This window comes from Bos indicus x Bos taurus, chromosome 22 (assembly GCF_003369695.1).
Source record: "Bos indicus x Bos taurus breed Angus x Brahman F1 hybrid chromosome 22, Bos_hybrid_MaternalHap_v2.0, whole genome shotgun sequence".
NCBI classification, from domain to species: domain Eukaryota; kingdom Metazoa; phylum Chordata; class Mammalia; order Artiodactyla; family Bovidae; genus Bos; species Bos indicus x Bos taurus.
Window position 1 is genome coordinate 10,212,495 of NC_040097.1, and position 16,266 is coordinate 10,228,760.

Sequence of the window (16,266 nt, forward strand, 5' to 3'; positions counted from 1 at the left end):
AACGCTGTCCTTCCTCAGTTGGTTGGTTTTGCACCTTTGTAAAAAGTCAGTTGAGCAGATTTGTGTGCATATATTTCTGAATCCTTTAATCTTTCCCATCAATTTATATGGCTATCATCTTAACAATACCGTTTTCTTAACATAATTATATAGTAAGTGTTAATACTGGATAGAGTTATTCCTCTCACTTTACTCTCCTTTAACAAGATTATTTTAGTGTTGTAGGTCCCATTCTTTTCCATATAACTTCTAGAATAAGTTTGTCTATGTCTATAAAAACTTTACTGGAATTTAGATATGAATTGCATTAAACCTAATAGATCAGTCTGGGGAGAGTTGACATCTTTTCTATGCTGAATCTTCTAGTTCATGAGCATAGTATGCTCTTCCATTTACTTAGGACTTCTTTGATTTCTTTCATCAGCATTTGGTAATTTTTAGCTACAGATTCTATAAAAAAAACTTTGTTTACCTAAGTTTTATTTTCTTTGGAATGATTATAAGTGACATTGTGTTTTTACTTGTGATTTCTTCATGTTTATTGTTAGTATCTAGAAATAGAATTGGTTTTATATATTTATTTTGTATCTTTCAACCTTGTTGAACTTATTTAATAACTCTATTTTTTTTTGTGGACTCTGGGATTTTTAATGTAGATAATCATGTCATCTGCAATATATTCAGTTTTACTTCTTCCTTTCCAGTATGGATGTCTTTTATTCCTTTTACTTGCCTTATTACAGCAGTTAGAATTTGCAGTACTACGTTGACTAAGAGTGGTAAGGGAGTGCTGGGCCAAGGGATGTCTGGGTATCAGGTTTAAGGGGGCAATGAGGCCAGAGACCAAAGGGCTTGGAGTGGCCAGCGGGATTTGGACTTGAGTTGACTTGGACAGGAAATTCTTCTGGACACTGTCTGTGACATTCATCAAGGAGGGGAGCCTGGAGCCCTGGGAATGAGTGGAGGCTATAGTCACAGCCCAGAGCCTCATCTTGGAGCCAGTGTCAGAGGTTGCTGAACATGGGCCTGAGATAGAAGAATGGCATACAGGAAGTGAGGAAGAAGTAGATGAGGCGCCATCTTCAAGACTAGACCAAGGCAAGACAAGAAGCCCCCATTTATTTTCCTTGCCCCCGTGACATGGTCAGTGACCAGTGGCAGGTACCAATGCTGTATCAGAGGAACTCCTCTCGGGGAGCAGAGAAGAGAGAAAGTAGGGACGCTCCTAGGCTCCAGAAAAAAGGGAAGCCATGGTGGGTGCGGTAGGCTGGAAGAAAAATTGGAGGGACTGAGGAGGTGGCCTGCAGTACAGGTGGCAACCTTCAGAACTACCTGAACATCATACATGAGACCTGCCCCCTGAAGGTTCTGGAGAAGTTAAGAAGGTCCTTACTTGCACTCCAGTGTGCAATGAGCTTAACTCTGCTTTCCTTTCTGAAGCCTAGAGAGCTATGTGAATAACCAGAAACCTAGAAAGACCTCAGTAAGAACGTGGTTTCTTTGAGGTTGGTCTTCTGATTGTAACACCTCTTCCAGTGCTACCTTATGGCTCTGTGTCTTGGCCAAAAAATTTGAGGGCGAAGCTAAGTCCAGAGCTGGTAAACAGAGGCCAAGGCTCTGGCGCTAGTCCCCGGGGCAGATGCCCCGGATATGGTTTTCCTCGCTGAATTCGCTCCATGATGCTTCAGAGTGAAGGCTCTCTATCTAGTCTCAGAAAGACACCAGAAAGCTTCCCAAGTTTTTGTGTGTTATCACTAGCATTGTTTGCTTCTGAAGAATTTATACTTTTATTTCTCCATAGGAGGTAATTATTAGATTTCTGGGAAATGTGGGGTTTGTTTAAATGAGTCACAGCAGTTGGCTGAAATAGATAGGACTCCATCTGTTGCCTTTGCGTGGTCTCCAGTTCTGTTCTCTGTGACTAAGCTATAAAGGAGGCAGGAGAACTTGGTGTTCTGGGCGCTCACCATGACTGGCCCTGCCTGTCAGGCCCAAGTCTCACAAGCAAAGATGTGGGGAAGAGGACCCTGTTTCCTGAGAACTTCTCAACGTGTGATCCATGCAATTTGTCCACTGAGCTTGGGTGAGGTGGGTATGGGCAGGAGCTCACACCCAGGGCTCCTTGTCCACTGACCTCTGCCAGCTCCTTCATCAGTGACAGGTCTCTCTCACGTGCTGAGGAAAGAAGAGGTGAGCTGGGAGTCAGGGGCACAGCATGTGAGGTGGTCATGTCCCCTTTCACCCTGCGAGGCTGGCTGCTCTGTGGGCGGAGCAAGTTGCTCTCAGATCCCAGCCTCGTTGCCATCAGCAGATTGGCCTGCCTCACTCGCCTGCTCACAGACCTGCCTCTTGCTGGGCAGCTGGGGCCTGGCCTTCCACACCCATCAGAGGGCCTGGGCCCATAAAGCCGTGCCCAGCTTCTGCCGGCTCCTCCAGGACCAGGAGCCTGGGGACTCCAGAGGGGCACAGGTGCTACACTGCTGCTTTCCTCTTCTGCTCGAGCTGGGAGGCCTTGTTCTGAACTGTCACTGGACACGCCGTGCCCCTCACCTCTGCCGGTTGGTGGTGTGCTGCCCGGCCAACGTATAGCCTCAGTGGGCTCCTCCTCCTAGGGGCTCACAAAGTGACTGTGAGGCCACTGTAAGCAGATGCCATCAGCTCCACCTGATTCCTTCTTCAGTTTCCCAACTACCCAGGTGTGTCACAGGATTGATTGGCACCCCAGTCCACACAGGCCTATCAGGTTGCATTATGAGTACAGAACTGGCAAACGACCAGAGGTCTTTCTCAAGAGCGAGCCTTGTGTGAGGAGTCCTGAGTGGACCCCACTCCACTGCTGGAGACTCCCAGAAGCTCTTCCCTACAGGGATACTGGTAGCTCCGAAGGCCCAGGGAGATAGCGTTCCTGTTGGCTGTTCTTCTAGCAGGTTTTGGTGAGCCTCGCTGTCACTCTGTGCTGAAGCTTAAGGCCCAGCTCAGCCCAAAGAAGTGGCCAGCTAAGCTCGCCAGCTCCCAGTGAGTGCAGAGCCCCCACACCTGTCCAGTTCTAAAACATTCTCTTCACCCCACAGAAAACCCCACACCCATGAAGTAGTTGCTCCCCGTTTCTTCCCCCAGCCTCTGGCACCCAGTAGTCTGCTTTCCCTTTCTATTGATTTACTTATTCTAGATATTTCACATAAATGGAACCACAACATATGTAGCCTTTTTGTCTGGCTTCTTTCAGTGAGCCTAATATTTTCAGGGTTCCTCTACACTACCTGCATGAATCAGGATTTCATTCCTTTTGTTTTGTTTTGTTTATTGTGGTAAACTATACATCACATACAATTTACCATTTTAATGATTTTTAAGTGTATAGTATATGAGCATTAGGTACGTTCATTGTTGTGGAGCCATCTCCACAGTTCTGTCCGTCTCCAGAACTTTTTCATCATCCCAGATTGAAACTGTGGCCATTCAACAGAATTCCCCATCCCCCTCCCCAGCCCCTGGTAACCACTGCTCTCCCTTCTGCCTCTATGAACTTAACTGTTCTAGGTACTTCATATAAGTGGAATCATGTAATATTTACTCAGACTTAATTTAACGTAATGTCTTCAGTATGAACATCCATGTTGTGACATGTATCAGCGCTCCATTCCTTTGTAAGTCTGAATAACATGTCATAGTGTATATATGCCACATTCTGTGTATCCATTTAGCCATCCACGGGCTTTGGGGTTGTTTCCATTTTTAGGCTGTTATGAATAACACAGGGATCCTGCATCTCGGTATCCTGGTGGACAGGGAGAGCACAGACATAGCCCAGCCCTGGGACGAGGTCCTGAGGCTTGGGGACGAGTCCAGAAGCAGGGTCTGCTCCCACGTCCCATGGCCTTTGTGTGGCTCTGCTCAAGTGTCCCCTCTTCCGAGGGCCCCCCCACTCCTTTCTCATCTATATTGTTCTGAACAAGTCAGGCTTACCCATTTGTCTTCTTGGTGTTTGCTTGTCTCTGCACCACACGGCAAGTTCCAGGAGAAGAGAGGCCTTGTTTGCCTTGCTCACTGCTAGGTAACCATGGTCTGCAGTGCAGCGCAGTGCCAGGCGCCCTGGAGCTCTTGGGAAAATGGGTGTTCAGTGATGCCTCACATTTGTGCCGCTGTGGCTGCTGCCGGAGCCCAACCCCCTTTTATCTCCCCATCGTGTATTTGGATTGCACCCACCACATCCTCTGTCCAGGCATCACCCCGTTATCAGGAACCCCAGACCACCTGAGTCCCCAGCACCTTCCCCAGACATTCCCTCCACTTCTGCCAGCTGAGCGCCTGGCTCTGTGTGAGGCCGCAGTGTTCCCCTCACCCCCTCGGCAGGGCGATCCAGACCCCCTCTCACTCACTTGTCCCTCCTGGCCAGGGGGCCTTTGGGGTGGCATGAGCCCAGCCCTCAGACCCCGGTCCTTCCTCTCCTGTCAGCCACTGGCCATATGGTTCTAGTCCTTTCTCTCCCTCGGCATCGTTGCCTGCACCTCTCACTACTTGCCACTTCTCTAAAGACTTTGGCATCAGAATCCCAGGCTCCCTGCCCACTCCCCTTGCTGTAAGCCAGGGAAGGAAGGAAGGGAGGAAGGAAAGAGCGCATGTTTTTCTCAGCGCCTGCTGGGCACCTGGCATTGCTCTTCTGCAGGCTGGGTGACCCTGTTCTCTCTGCTGGCTCAGGCTGGCCTGGGCACTCTGGGTGAGGACGCAGGGTTGGGTTAGTCCCTCAGGACATCGGCCCTTCCCCTGGGGAGCAGACATCCTGGACTTTACTTGTTACTCAGAGAGGTAACTCCATGTACCATGAAAAACGTGGTCACACATGTGCTCACACATGTGTATGTGCAGTGAACTGCCCACGCACACAACAGCACCCACACTAGTGCCCACATGCACACCCAACCTTGCACACACATGTGAGCACTCACGCGTACCCCCCACTCACACGTGTGCATGTGTACTCACAGAGCATCTCATCATCTCAGTCTTAATCACCACTCTCAGACCCACATTTTCCTTATGAGTACATCTGTCTTAATAGATTTTTTAAGCCCAAGTGGCTGAGTTTAATGCTCTCGACATGTGAACACGTGTCAGGTAGGAACACGGTCATCCCCAAGCCTGTGCTGGTCGGAGGCTGAGCCCTGGGAAAGGGAGGAGAGTAGGGAAGGGAGCTCTTGGTCGAGGGCTTTTCCTGGCCAAGGGCCCCCACTGAAAAGGACTTAGGCTGCTTGGATAGGAAGTTCTGGCCTTAGGTCAGGCCCAAGGGACCTTGCAAGAGAGCTATCCTACAGCAGCAGGCTGAGCCGTGGGAATCAGCCCCTTGAAGCAGGAGGAAGAATGGGGTGGGGTGAGGAGGGGTGGGGCGAGGGGAGCGCCTCCTACAGGAAGCCTCCCTGGCCTCTCATGTTATTGGGAAATCTCTCCCAGTGGCAGGCAAGCTCCCTGGGAGGCTGGTAGGTGAACCTTCAACAGGAGGAATCTAGAAAGGAACTCCCAGCACCTTCCTAGCCCTCACAGTCTAAGGGAGAGGGAGGTTCAGGAACCCAAGTGCCACAAGTAGATGTTAGATTTCTCCCTCTGAGTTAGAGCCCTCAGAAGTGAAAGACAAGAGAGCCACAGAGGAAAGGCTGTGAAATTGGCAAACAAGGAAACTGAGCCCCCAGCCATGTGCATTTTTCTGCAACTAGGCTGAGGGGGCAGGTAGAACAATGGACACGGGGATGCTGAAGGCTGGAAGGGTGGTGGGAACTCTTGCTTTTGCAGTGTCGTTTAAGGCCTGCTTTTTCCTGATGGAATCTTGAGTCTCATTTCCCATCTTGAGATGTCAGTTTTTTGTCATTCTGATTTTTTTCACAGGCCCTGTAAAGAATTGCATTCACTAGTTAAACACTTCCTCAGCACCTTGACTGTAATAAATTTGAAATCGCCAGGCAAAGGCATTGTTCAGAGGCTTCTCTTCTCTTTTCAGGACCTGCGGTTTCCAGTGCTGCAGGTCCTTGTCGGAAGGCAGGACTCTTTAGCGGTTGGAATAGCCCTGCCCAAGGACTAGCTCTGTGCCCTGGGCTGTGGGCGCAAGTGACAGAAGGCAGGTGCAGGCAGGGTGGCTCTGGAAGATGAGCAGGCGGGGACCCTCTTCTGTTGTTTCATTTAGAGCTGAAACTAGGGGCCAGACCCTCGGTCACAATTTTCTTTTACCATTTTTGGGTCACAGGTAAGTTTTTCCTTATGGTATAGAAGCATAAAGAGCAGACAAGCTCTTACTAGTTTAAAAAATGTTAAACTAGGAGGGGCGGAAAGGAAAAGAGCAGGCCTTATTTCTGGACAGAGAGGTTTTTAACATGGAGATATTATTTTGGTGTTTCTTTGTCTCCCAGAATACACAATAGTTGTAGTTTTTGGATCCCACTGGCTTCCAGGAGAAGGGAGCTAAGGGTTCCTCAGGCTTGGTGGGGTTTCCCTGCTGGTCTTGGAAGATCAGGCAGTGGGAAGCCTCAGACACTTGAGGTGTGTTCAGGTCCCACCTGGTTGCCCGCGCTCGGCAGATGTTCAGCTAACTCACGTATTAATGATGCAGGCGCTGGCTTATCTTACTCACAGCATTGTTCTGGCCTGTCTTCCTTCCAGCGCTTGGATCATGGCCGGACATGAAGCGGGCCCGTAGCCGTGTTTGTGGCACAGGATGTGTCCCTGGCCCTTAGGCCAGGCTGAGGGCTCAGGCTGCTGTGCTAGGTCTGAAGACAGGACTGAAGCTTGTCAAGCTTTGTGAGCCAGAGTCCTGGCTTCCAATTGGAGTGAGGGGTGAGGCCTGCCGCCTCTGTTGTCACAAAGAGTTAGAGTCTCCTCTTGACTTATCTCCTAGTTTCAGCAGAATCTGGAGGCGAGCTGACAAGCATAACACTGTCCCCTTGGTAAAAGGCTACAGTTGTAGAATTTGCTGGAGCGAGAAGCAGGGAAGGGCTGGCTCAGCTTTATGTAATAATGCCTGGCTCCTGATTAGAGCTTCCTAGCTCAGGAATCTTCCCCCTGAGCCAGAAAACTGGGAGGCTTTGCAGCTCCAAGTGGTCCTCATGTGGGGTCCCGGTGCAGATGTCTGCAAACCCAGGGCTGTCTGGGGGCAGGTGCCTCAGTGGCTTGGGCTGGGTTAGAGCTCCTGGGCCATGCCTGGAAGCCACAGCACTCCCAGAAGACAGGGTTGGTAAATGAGAACCAAGGGCTGGACTGGGGCCAGAGATCTTGAGAAGGCTGTAGGAGGGGTGAAGAATTTGCCTGTCTGCCATGTGTGCCCTCAGAAAGCTGAGCCTGGGAGGGGAGTCCACGGGGGCATGTGACTGGCCTGGATGCACTGTTGAAGGGTACCCCAGTCACCACAGGCTAGAAAGGCCAGGGAGTTCTTTAAAGTTCAAATGCTGTCGATGCCGTAGCCCTTAGGACAGGAATGTGCAGGGATTAGTCCATACGAATGTCAGCATACTAGGTCCAGTCCTTATGGTGCCCAAAGGGAAGGGTCCCTAAGGTGGGGCCCTTGTTTCCTCTAATGTCCCAGGTCAGGCCACCTGGAACGCCTGGCAGGGGTTGGGGAGAGCCTTTGAGGAGCTGCTGACCTGGGTCTCAGCTCTGGGCGGTGACTCTGGTCACTCTGCTCTGACCTGCTGCTTCTTCCCTCCTCTGGCCCTCTTGGCTCCGGGGCCCCTGCTCCCGGCTCCCTCAGTAATCTCCTACTGATGTGCTGTTACCCAAGACTGATGAATAAGTGGGAATAAGACATTAGAGCACTAAAAGCAGTAACGCTCCCCTCCTACTGAGTTCTACCTAAGGAAGCCGGTTCCTTTATATGCTATAGTAAAAACAATGTTTGGATCCCTTCCCCTTGGAATTTGTGGTAATTGGCTGAACCAGACATTTGTAAAAGGTAAATGATGTAAATATGACTGTTTAATTCACCTAAAATACGAAGTTGCTTTCAAGCCCTACCACACTCATTTCCTACAAATCTTGCCTAATTGCAAGTTATTTTTCATCAGTTGATTTTAACTACCTGTGTGAACTTCTGCTTCCTTCGACTGGCAAACAGAGATTGCAACCAAATTAGATTCTGGGAGCCCCTGGCCTCCTGGGGGTGCCCAGTCTGACCAAAGAGACAGACAGTGGGCAGTGCCTTGCAGTGGGGCAGCACTGGGACCGGGCTGGTGGGGGACACACAGGGAGGGGGACCCCGGGAGGCTCCGCGCCAGAAGCCGCATTGGAATGGTGCTGTTCAGCCAGCGCTCTGGGGAGCCTGTGGGCACGGATGCAGGAAGGCCTCTGGCCCCTTGGGGAGTTCCCAGACCTCAGGCAGGGCTTGCATTAGGGGATGTGTGGACAATGCTTGAGAGACAGGATGGTGTGGAAGGTAGCGGCCTGTGACTTGAGACCCAGACTAGGGAACAAGGTTCCTATGAACTTTTAAAAAATGAATGAATGAATAAAAACGTCTAGAGATGCACTCTGAGCCCCTGGTGCTGGCTTTGTGTCCACTCACAGGCTCCTGAGGCCTGCAGCTGAGTGTTGCGGAGACCTCACCTCTGTGCTGCTGCTCTTAGCAAGACAATTCCTTTTTGGTTCATCTGGTCAGAAAGGCTGGGGAGGGCCCCCCGATAGCCTCAGGCCTCCCCGACCCTGACCTCAGTACACCTGCGATGGGGCAGGGCTGAGAGCAGGAGAGAACCTGGTCTTGGCAACCGGCAGAGACCCCTTTAAAGACTGGGAAAGTAAGAATTCCCTCTGAACCGGAGCACACGTGCTGGGAGAGGAGGGAGACAGGACAGTCAAGTGAGGCATGGAGAAAAACATGAAAACTCCTATTTACATTGTGCCCTATCTCATTCTTTCAAACATTGCCAGTTAGGGAGGTGTGTTTTAGCAGTAATATATATGCACTTAATTGGTAAATAGTCATCTGTCGGGGATACGTGAACATGTTTTAGCGATAGGGACTGGTGATCAAAAAGGCAGGAGGCTACTGGCCTGAAAGTGGGCAAGTCAGGAAATGTTTTCTTATGTGAAAACTGGCTTTTTTTTTTTAACTCAAACTTTCTCAATTCTACCATCCCTTCTTGAGAGAGCTGCTCCAGGGCCCAGAACTAGATCCTGGTGCCCACTGTTCTGCAGCCCCTGATTCTCTGCCTGGACACACTGGTGTGTGTGACCATCCTAGCGGTCCTTCCTAGCCTGGGCCTTAAAGAAGTCCTCCCCCTGCATCTCCTTGGCTGTAATTGCCCGTTACAGAAAGGTCAGCCAGGGATTTATCAAAAACCTTGTTTGAACCCTGCAGGGCTCTTCCGGCTGCTCTGACTTAGAAAAAACAGTGTCCTTAAGTTCACTCCCCTCCTGGTGAGCAAAGACAGCTATTTATTTGTGTGAAGTATCTTTCTTTCAAATACTCAACTGGAGGCGGCAGGGGGCGGGCGGGGGGTGGGGTGTGATGCTCTAGAAGGCTGCCATGTGGAACCCAGCCTAGTTTTCCCTTGGGACCCCGCACAGTCTCTCCCCGCTTTTCCGGCCAGTCTGCCCAGCCTGAGCAGGCCCCCCTGAGCACACCTGCCAGGGCAGCCCCGGCTCTGACCCTAGGGACATACCTGGGGTCAGAGCATCTTCAGCCACTGGAGCTTGTTGGCCTCCTGCCTTTCTTGGGGGTTTTTGACAGAGCAGAGCCCAGCTTCTGACCAGCGCAATCTGGATTATTCCTCCTGGCACTGGTCATGGAATGGGACAGCAGGCCTCAGGTTACTGAGGAGAGTTGCGGGGGAGGCCGATGGGCTGGGCCTTGTGGCAGAGGCTCCTTCCTGCTTTGCTAACCAGCTTTAAGACTTGTCTCTGATCAGTCAGTAGCCTTAAATGCTGAAAGGGAGGAGAGCTGGTGGAAATACAGCTATTTTTACATCCTCCACCTTTCGTGGCCATCTTTTAAAAATATCTAGCCTGGATAAGGCATTTTTAGTCTTCCCCTCCTTGTCTTCCAGCCACTCCTCCGTGCTTCTGCCCTCTCCCTCCTCCGCCTGCCTGTCCTCCTGTGTCTTTCCCACTTCATGGCAGTTTCCTCTCCCCCTCCTGCTCACCTGTCCTCATCCCAGCCCTCCCCAGGGAGCAGGGCTCCCGGAGGCTGAGGGAGGTACACTGGCCTCCAGGGCTCTCACTACTGATGAGCCACATCCATGAAACCAGGGCTTCCTGAGGCTGGGCTGGGTCCTGCCTATGGACACCTCCCTCCCTCCCTTCTGTGCCCAGTGGAGACCTTTGTTAAGGAGGTTCCTCTGGAGATTTGCCTATGAACTGAACCCTTAACTCTCCCAGGTAAAAATATCTAGACCTGTCTGAATTGAACCCAAGCTCCAACCCATCTCTTGATGTCTCTTGGATGCCCCCACGGAGATCACCAATTCGACAAAACCAGCTCAACCTTGTGATTTTGCCATTTCACCCCCCAGTCTCCACCCACCAATTGGCTTCTCTCCCCGGATCCTCCAGTTCAGTCAAAAGGACCCTGCTCCCCAGACCCCAGGCCAGAATACTCCTGCTGAGCCTTCCCTCTCTCTCAGCCCCTGGACTGTCTTTTGGGCTGTCACCTTATTCTATCTTCCTGGTAGGGTTTCCCTGCTAGCTCAGCTAGAAAAAAATCAGCCTGCAATGCAGGAGACCCTGGTTTGATTCATGGGTCAGGAAGATCTGCTGGAGAAGCGATAGGCTACCCACTCCAGTATTCTTGGACTTCCCCGGTGGCTCAGCTGGTAAAGAATCCGCCTGCAATGTGGGAGACCTGGGTTCGATCCTTGGTTAGGAAGATCCGCTGGAGAAGGGAAAGGCTACCCACTCCAGTATTCTGGCCTGGAGAATTCCATGGACTGTATAGTTCATGGGGTCACAAAGAGTCGGACACGACTGAGCAACTTTCAGTTATTCTCTCTGTCTCCCTACCTCCACCGTCTCTTTGTCACAGAGTGGAATACTTCCTTGTTTGAAAAGCTTAAAGGCCCCGCTCTCCTGGCCCTTCCCATCTTGTCTCTGAATTCAAGTTGTTTGCTGCACGCTGTCTCCAGGAGCTGTTCTAAATGCTGAGAACAGCACTGACTTACACCCTGTCATGGAGCTACCCCAGTGACTTAGTGATAAAGAACCCACCTGCCAATGCAGGAGATACGGGTTGGATCCCTGGGTCAGAAAGAACCCCTGGAGAAGAAAATGGCAATCCACTCCAGTATTTTTGCCTGGGAAATCCAATGGACAGAGGAGCCTGGCAGGCTACAGTCCATGCAGTTGCAAGGAGTCGGACTTGACTTAGCGAGTCAACAACAGCAACACCTTGTCATGCATCTGGGTCTTTGCACGTGTTTTCCCTTCTGCCTCAGTTCCCCTTTACCTGGGAGGGGGGGCGGCAGGCAGCCCATCCACGAAGACTTGGTTTAGACGCCTCCGAGTTCTCAAAGCCTTCTCAAACTCCACCCCGGACTGTGTGGACGTGTCTTGCAATGATTTGTTTGCACATCTGGTCTCATCTCTGGACTGGAGGCTCCCCGAAGACTGGATCCCTATCTGATCCACTTTTTAAAAAATTTATTTTAATTAAATATTGAATAGGTGTTTATACAGAATCGGAGAAGGCAATGGCACCCCACTCCAGTACTCTTGCCTGGAAAATCCCATGGATGGAGGAGCCTAGAAGGCTGCAGTCCATGGGGTCGCTGAGGGTCGGACACGACTGAGCGACTTCACTTTCACTTTTCACTTTCATGCATTGGAGAAGGAAATGGCAACCCACTCCAGTGTTCTTGCCTGGAGAATCCCAGGGACGGGTAAGCCTGATGGGCTGCCATCTATGGGGTCACACAGAGTCGGACACGACTGAAGTGACTTAGCAATTATACAGAATATAAGAATACTTATAAAATATGTATAAAATGTAAAGAATAGCAATACAATGAGCACCTGTGGACCCACCTTGCATTTGTGAGTCGCAATCCATTCATACCATCAGCACCTATCACACAGCCTGGAGCTATCATTCCAGGGGTCAGTGAATGTTTGTGAATGACTGAATGCTCGAATGAGCAAGTGACTTGAGTGTGGTTTTCTCTGTGAATCACATTGCCGTGCTTCCCACTCCTCTACAGCCTCACTGTGCTCACCCAGAGGCAACGCGGAATGTTTTAGGACAAGGACTGGTGGCCTTTTTTTTTTTTTTGACCACACTATGCGGCATGTGGTATCTTAGTTCCACAACCAGAGATCGAACCCATGCCGCTCGCAGTGGAATCACAGTCTTAACCACTGGGCTGCCAGAGAAGTCTGAACTATTGGGCTTGGTATTGGAATCACAGCACCACCACTTACAGGTCATAATGGCTTTGCAAGTTCCTTAACTTCTATGTGTGGCAGTGTTCTCATCTGTAAAATAGGCAAGTTGCATCCTACCACATGGATTTGCCGTGACAGGTACCTGGCATATGGTGGTGTTCAGGTGTGTGCAAGTGCACGGTTGGCACAAGCACGTCTGTGGTCAGTGGAGTGTTCTGTGTGGTGGAACTGGGGGTATACAGCAAGTGGCCAGAGAGGGCTCGGAGTGTTGCTCCTGCCGTTCTGCCCTGCATGAGGCCAGATCCAGGGCGGGCCAAGTGCACGCCCATCATGTGCCGTGTTTCCTCAGCTCAAACACATTTAGGGGCCACGTTTTACTGTTCTGAGTCGTGATATGAGTGCAGTCCATCCACCCAGGAGACACGTATGAGCATCCAGTGAGTGCTGAGTTCTGGGGCAACGCTGTGGAGGAAGCCCAGAGGTCTTGCCAGGACCACAGAGGGTGCACGGGTGCAGCAATGATGAGTCAGGAGGTCTCAGTGCCCTGGAGCACAGAGAGGCCGGAGGGACGGAAGCTGCATTTTTTTTTTTTAGATGGACCAGTTTTAAAGTCTTTATTGAATTTGTTAGGGCCTCCCTGGTAGCTCAGCTGGTAAAGAATCTGCCTGCAATGCAGGAGACCCCAGTTCGATTTCTGGGTCGAAAAGATCCCCTGGAGAAGGGAAAGGCTACCCACTCCAGTATTCTTGGGCTTCCCTGGTGGCTCAGACGGTAAAGAATGGGCTTGAATTTGTTACAATATTGCTTCTGTTTTATATTTTGGTTTTTTGGCCTCCTTCACCAGGAATTGAACCCACACCCCCGGCACAGGAAGGTGAAGTCTTAACCCCTGGATGGCCAGGGAAATCCAGAAGCTGCGTTTTTTAATAGGTTGGTCCGAAAAAGTGTCCCCACAACAATGCCACCAGAGCCAAGATTCTCCCTGTGTCTGCTCCCCTTCTGCCGGTCCCGCTCCTGTCTCTGCGTGTTTGTATCTACATGCACTCCCTTGAGTGTGCATGCAAGTGCCAGCAGGTGCCAACATCCAGAGACAGGAGCGGGCCTGGCGGAAGGGCAGCAGACCCAGGGCGAGAGAGAGAGTAGGAGGCTGGAGGGAAAGGGCCCGAACCTCACGGGACCTCACGGGCCATTATAAAGCCTTTGGCTCTTCCTGTGGGAGGGAAAGGAGGGTTTAAGCAAACAAGGGAAGCAGTTTGACTCATGTGTATAAAGGATTATCCCAGCTGCCGCACAGAGAAGACCGTAGACGGGCAAGAGGGAGCAGCCCAGCTTGTGCAAAACTGGAGAACAGAGGGCACCGCAACTTGAACTAGGTGGAGCGAGGAGGCAGCGGGATGTCCAGACACTGAAGCCCAAGATTTACTGATGACTGATAAGGCCTGAGAGGAGAAGGAGTCAGAGTCTCCAAGGGGAAAATGGGGAGGAGCACGTATGTGGGCAGATGGGGGCCTCAGTTTGGGCATGTCACGTTCGAGGTGTCTGTAAGACATCTCGGTGAAGACATGGGGTCGGCAGGGAGAGGAGAGGGGAGTTCAGGGGAGGGGTCTGGGCCAGACACACATTTGCAGTTACCAGTGGGGAGTAGGAGATAAAGCCTTGAGCCTCAGGCAGCTGTGGGCTTGGAAAGCCTCGTGTGCACAAAGGCTGAGTCCCTGCAATGTTGGAAGTGGGATTCTGGGTTTGGGAGACGAGGAAGCACCTGCAGAAGAGCTCAGAACAGCATGACCAGGAGGGAGGAAGCCGCCTGGCAGAGGGTGGTGTTCCCAGAGGAAGCTGAGAATTTCTTTCGGGAGAGAGGGAGGCCTCAGCGCTGTCGGGTCAGGGGATGATCAGGTGAGAGGAGGAACCTAGAAGCGACTTTTGGATTTGATGCCGTGGAGGTCACCAATGACTATGACCTGAGAGACTTCTGTGGAAGGATGGGCGAAGCCAGGTGGCCTGGTTGAGAGGAAGGGAGGAGTGGGGCTGGAGGCCATGAGTGGAGGCCACTCTTTCAGGGAGTTTTGCTGTAAGAGAAGCAGAGAAATGAGGCAGTAGCTGAAGGGGAAAGTGGGCCAGATTTCCTTTTTCTTTTTCAAGATGGGAGAAGCATCTTTGTATGGACATTAAAATCATCTGAGTAGAGAGGTAAGCAAGGATGATGAAGGAGAGGGGAGAATTTATGAAGGTGAGAAGTGGGCCTTGGGAGCAGGAGACTGGCAAACATAGGGACAGTCGTCAAGAGGCCTTAGTTGTACAAATTCCCCTCCAGCCGCTCCCACTTTCCCAGCAAGATTGTGGACAGTCTGTCAGTGGCAGTGAGCAGAGGGAGGTGGCTGGCGGCCTGGAGATCAAGGAGAAGGTGTGAGGAGTCGTCCAGGAGACAGGAGAGTTAAGGGTCCACGGGTGTGTGTCGCGATTGCCGGGCGTCAGTTGCAGCCACCACATGGTGTGTGGACACACATCGGGCCTGTGTGCAGGGGGCACCAGCCTCGCCACACAGGCTCTGCTGGGTGCAGAGGGCATTGCTTGTTTGTTCACTGCCACCACAGCTGAGTTGAAAGTTAACCTGAATTTGGATCCCTGATGGTCACATACAGTGTCCCCAGAAAGACTGCATTTTGACGCAACATTGAATTAAAAAGTCACTGTGTACACAAAAGACTGCGTGTCACACAGCATGCAAAACAAACACAGTAGAAATTGCTTACTTTCTCAGAAGAAACCACGGACCTTGCCCAGCCTGGAAACAGGGTTCTGGTCCCTTTGCATATTATAAAGGGCTCTCCATAGCTTCTGATGAGCTTGCAGCCCCAAGTAATTTAAGTAAGATATGAAACGATGCATTTAACCAAGTGGGGTTATTTCTTTATGACACCTAGAAATTAGTCTACTGAAAGGCCCTGGAGCCCTTTGGGCCTAGAGATGGCTGCAGCCACCACCAGCCACCACACTGCACTGGGCCTCACAGCTGGCGGCAAAGGTGACTTCCAGAGGGCTAGACTCAGGCTCCGGCCATCCGAAGTGGCCAGTCTGTGAGACTGGATGGGTGGATGTGTGCTGTGTTGGCTGACAGACAGTTAACAGTGTCCTTTTTCTTTTTCCTGGAAGAGTCTTTATTAGACCGAGGGTGTGTCTCCTCCCTGGCAGTCCCTTGGAAGGGAGGAAGGACCATAGAGTGTCTTGGAGTGGATCTCCCGGCGGGCTCTGCGGTTCCCCTCTAAAATGGCTTTACCTGAGACAGCCTACCAGTGGGCTCCTGAATCTTTTTGGCAAGCAGATGGCGTTCACATAAGGGCAGCAGACTTAGAGTCTCCTTCTGTTAGTCAGACCCTACAAGGACTGGGGGCACAAGGGCCGAAGGGGCCAGGCCAGGATGCTCCGCAGGCGGCTGTGGCCAGGCCTCCGCAGTGACTTTCAGCCAGGCTGCCCTGTTGCCTGGGTTCCAGCATCCACCCAAATGAATACACACTGAAGCAAGTATAAAATGTCATGGAAGCAGTGTGAAGCCTTGCCTTTGGCTTTTTGTACGTGGCTTTCTTCAAACTGGAAAACTGGGAGGGGGGTCAAACCAAGGAATGTGGGGCATTGAGTTTAGCCTCATGGTTTGCCTTCTACTCAGCTCTGATGCCTCTGCTGCAGCTGGGCCATGTCGGATGGAGGTGGGGGTCAGGCATATTGAACTCCCCTCAATGGTTCCTCAAGGCCTGGATCCTAGAGCTCTGGCCCTGTCCTTTCTTACAGTAGCAGAAAAGTAACAAACACATCACCCATCTTGATGGACTTGGTCTGGCATTAGACATTCTGGAAGACCACCAGAAGGAAGGCTCCATTGTCCCTGCTGGAGGTGGCATTAGCTGGGCCTTCGAGGGCCTCCCC

At 51.4% G+C, this 16,266-nt stretch overlaps 1 protein-coding gene across 2 annotated transcripts in view; it reads left to right on the plus strand.

Annotated features, from left to right (window-relative positions):
* BSN (bassoon presynaptic cytomatrix protein) overlaps positions 1-16,266 on the plus strand; it is a 78,824-nt gene that overhangs the window by 23,587 nt on the left and 38,971 nt on the right. The gene's annotated exons all lie outside the window — the stretch shown is intronic.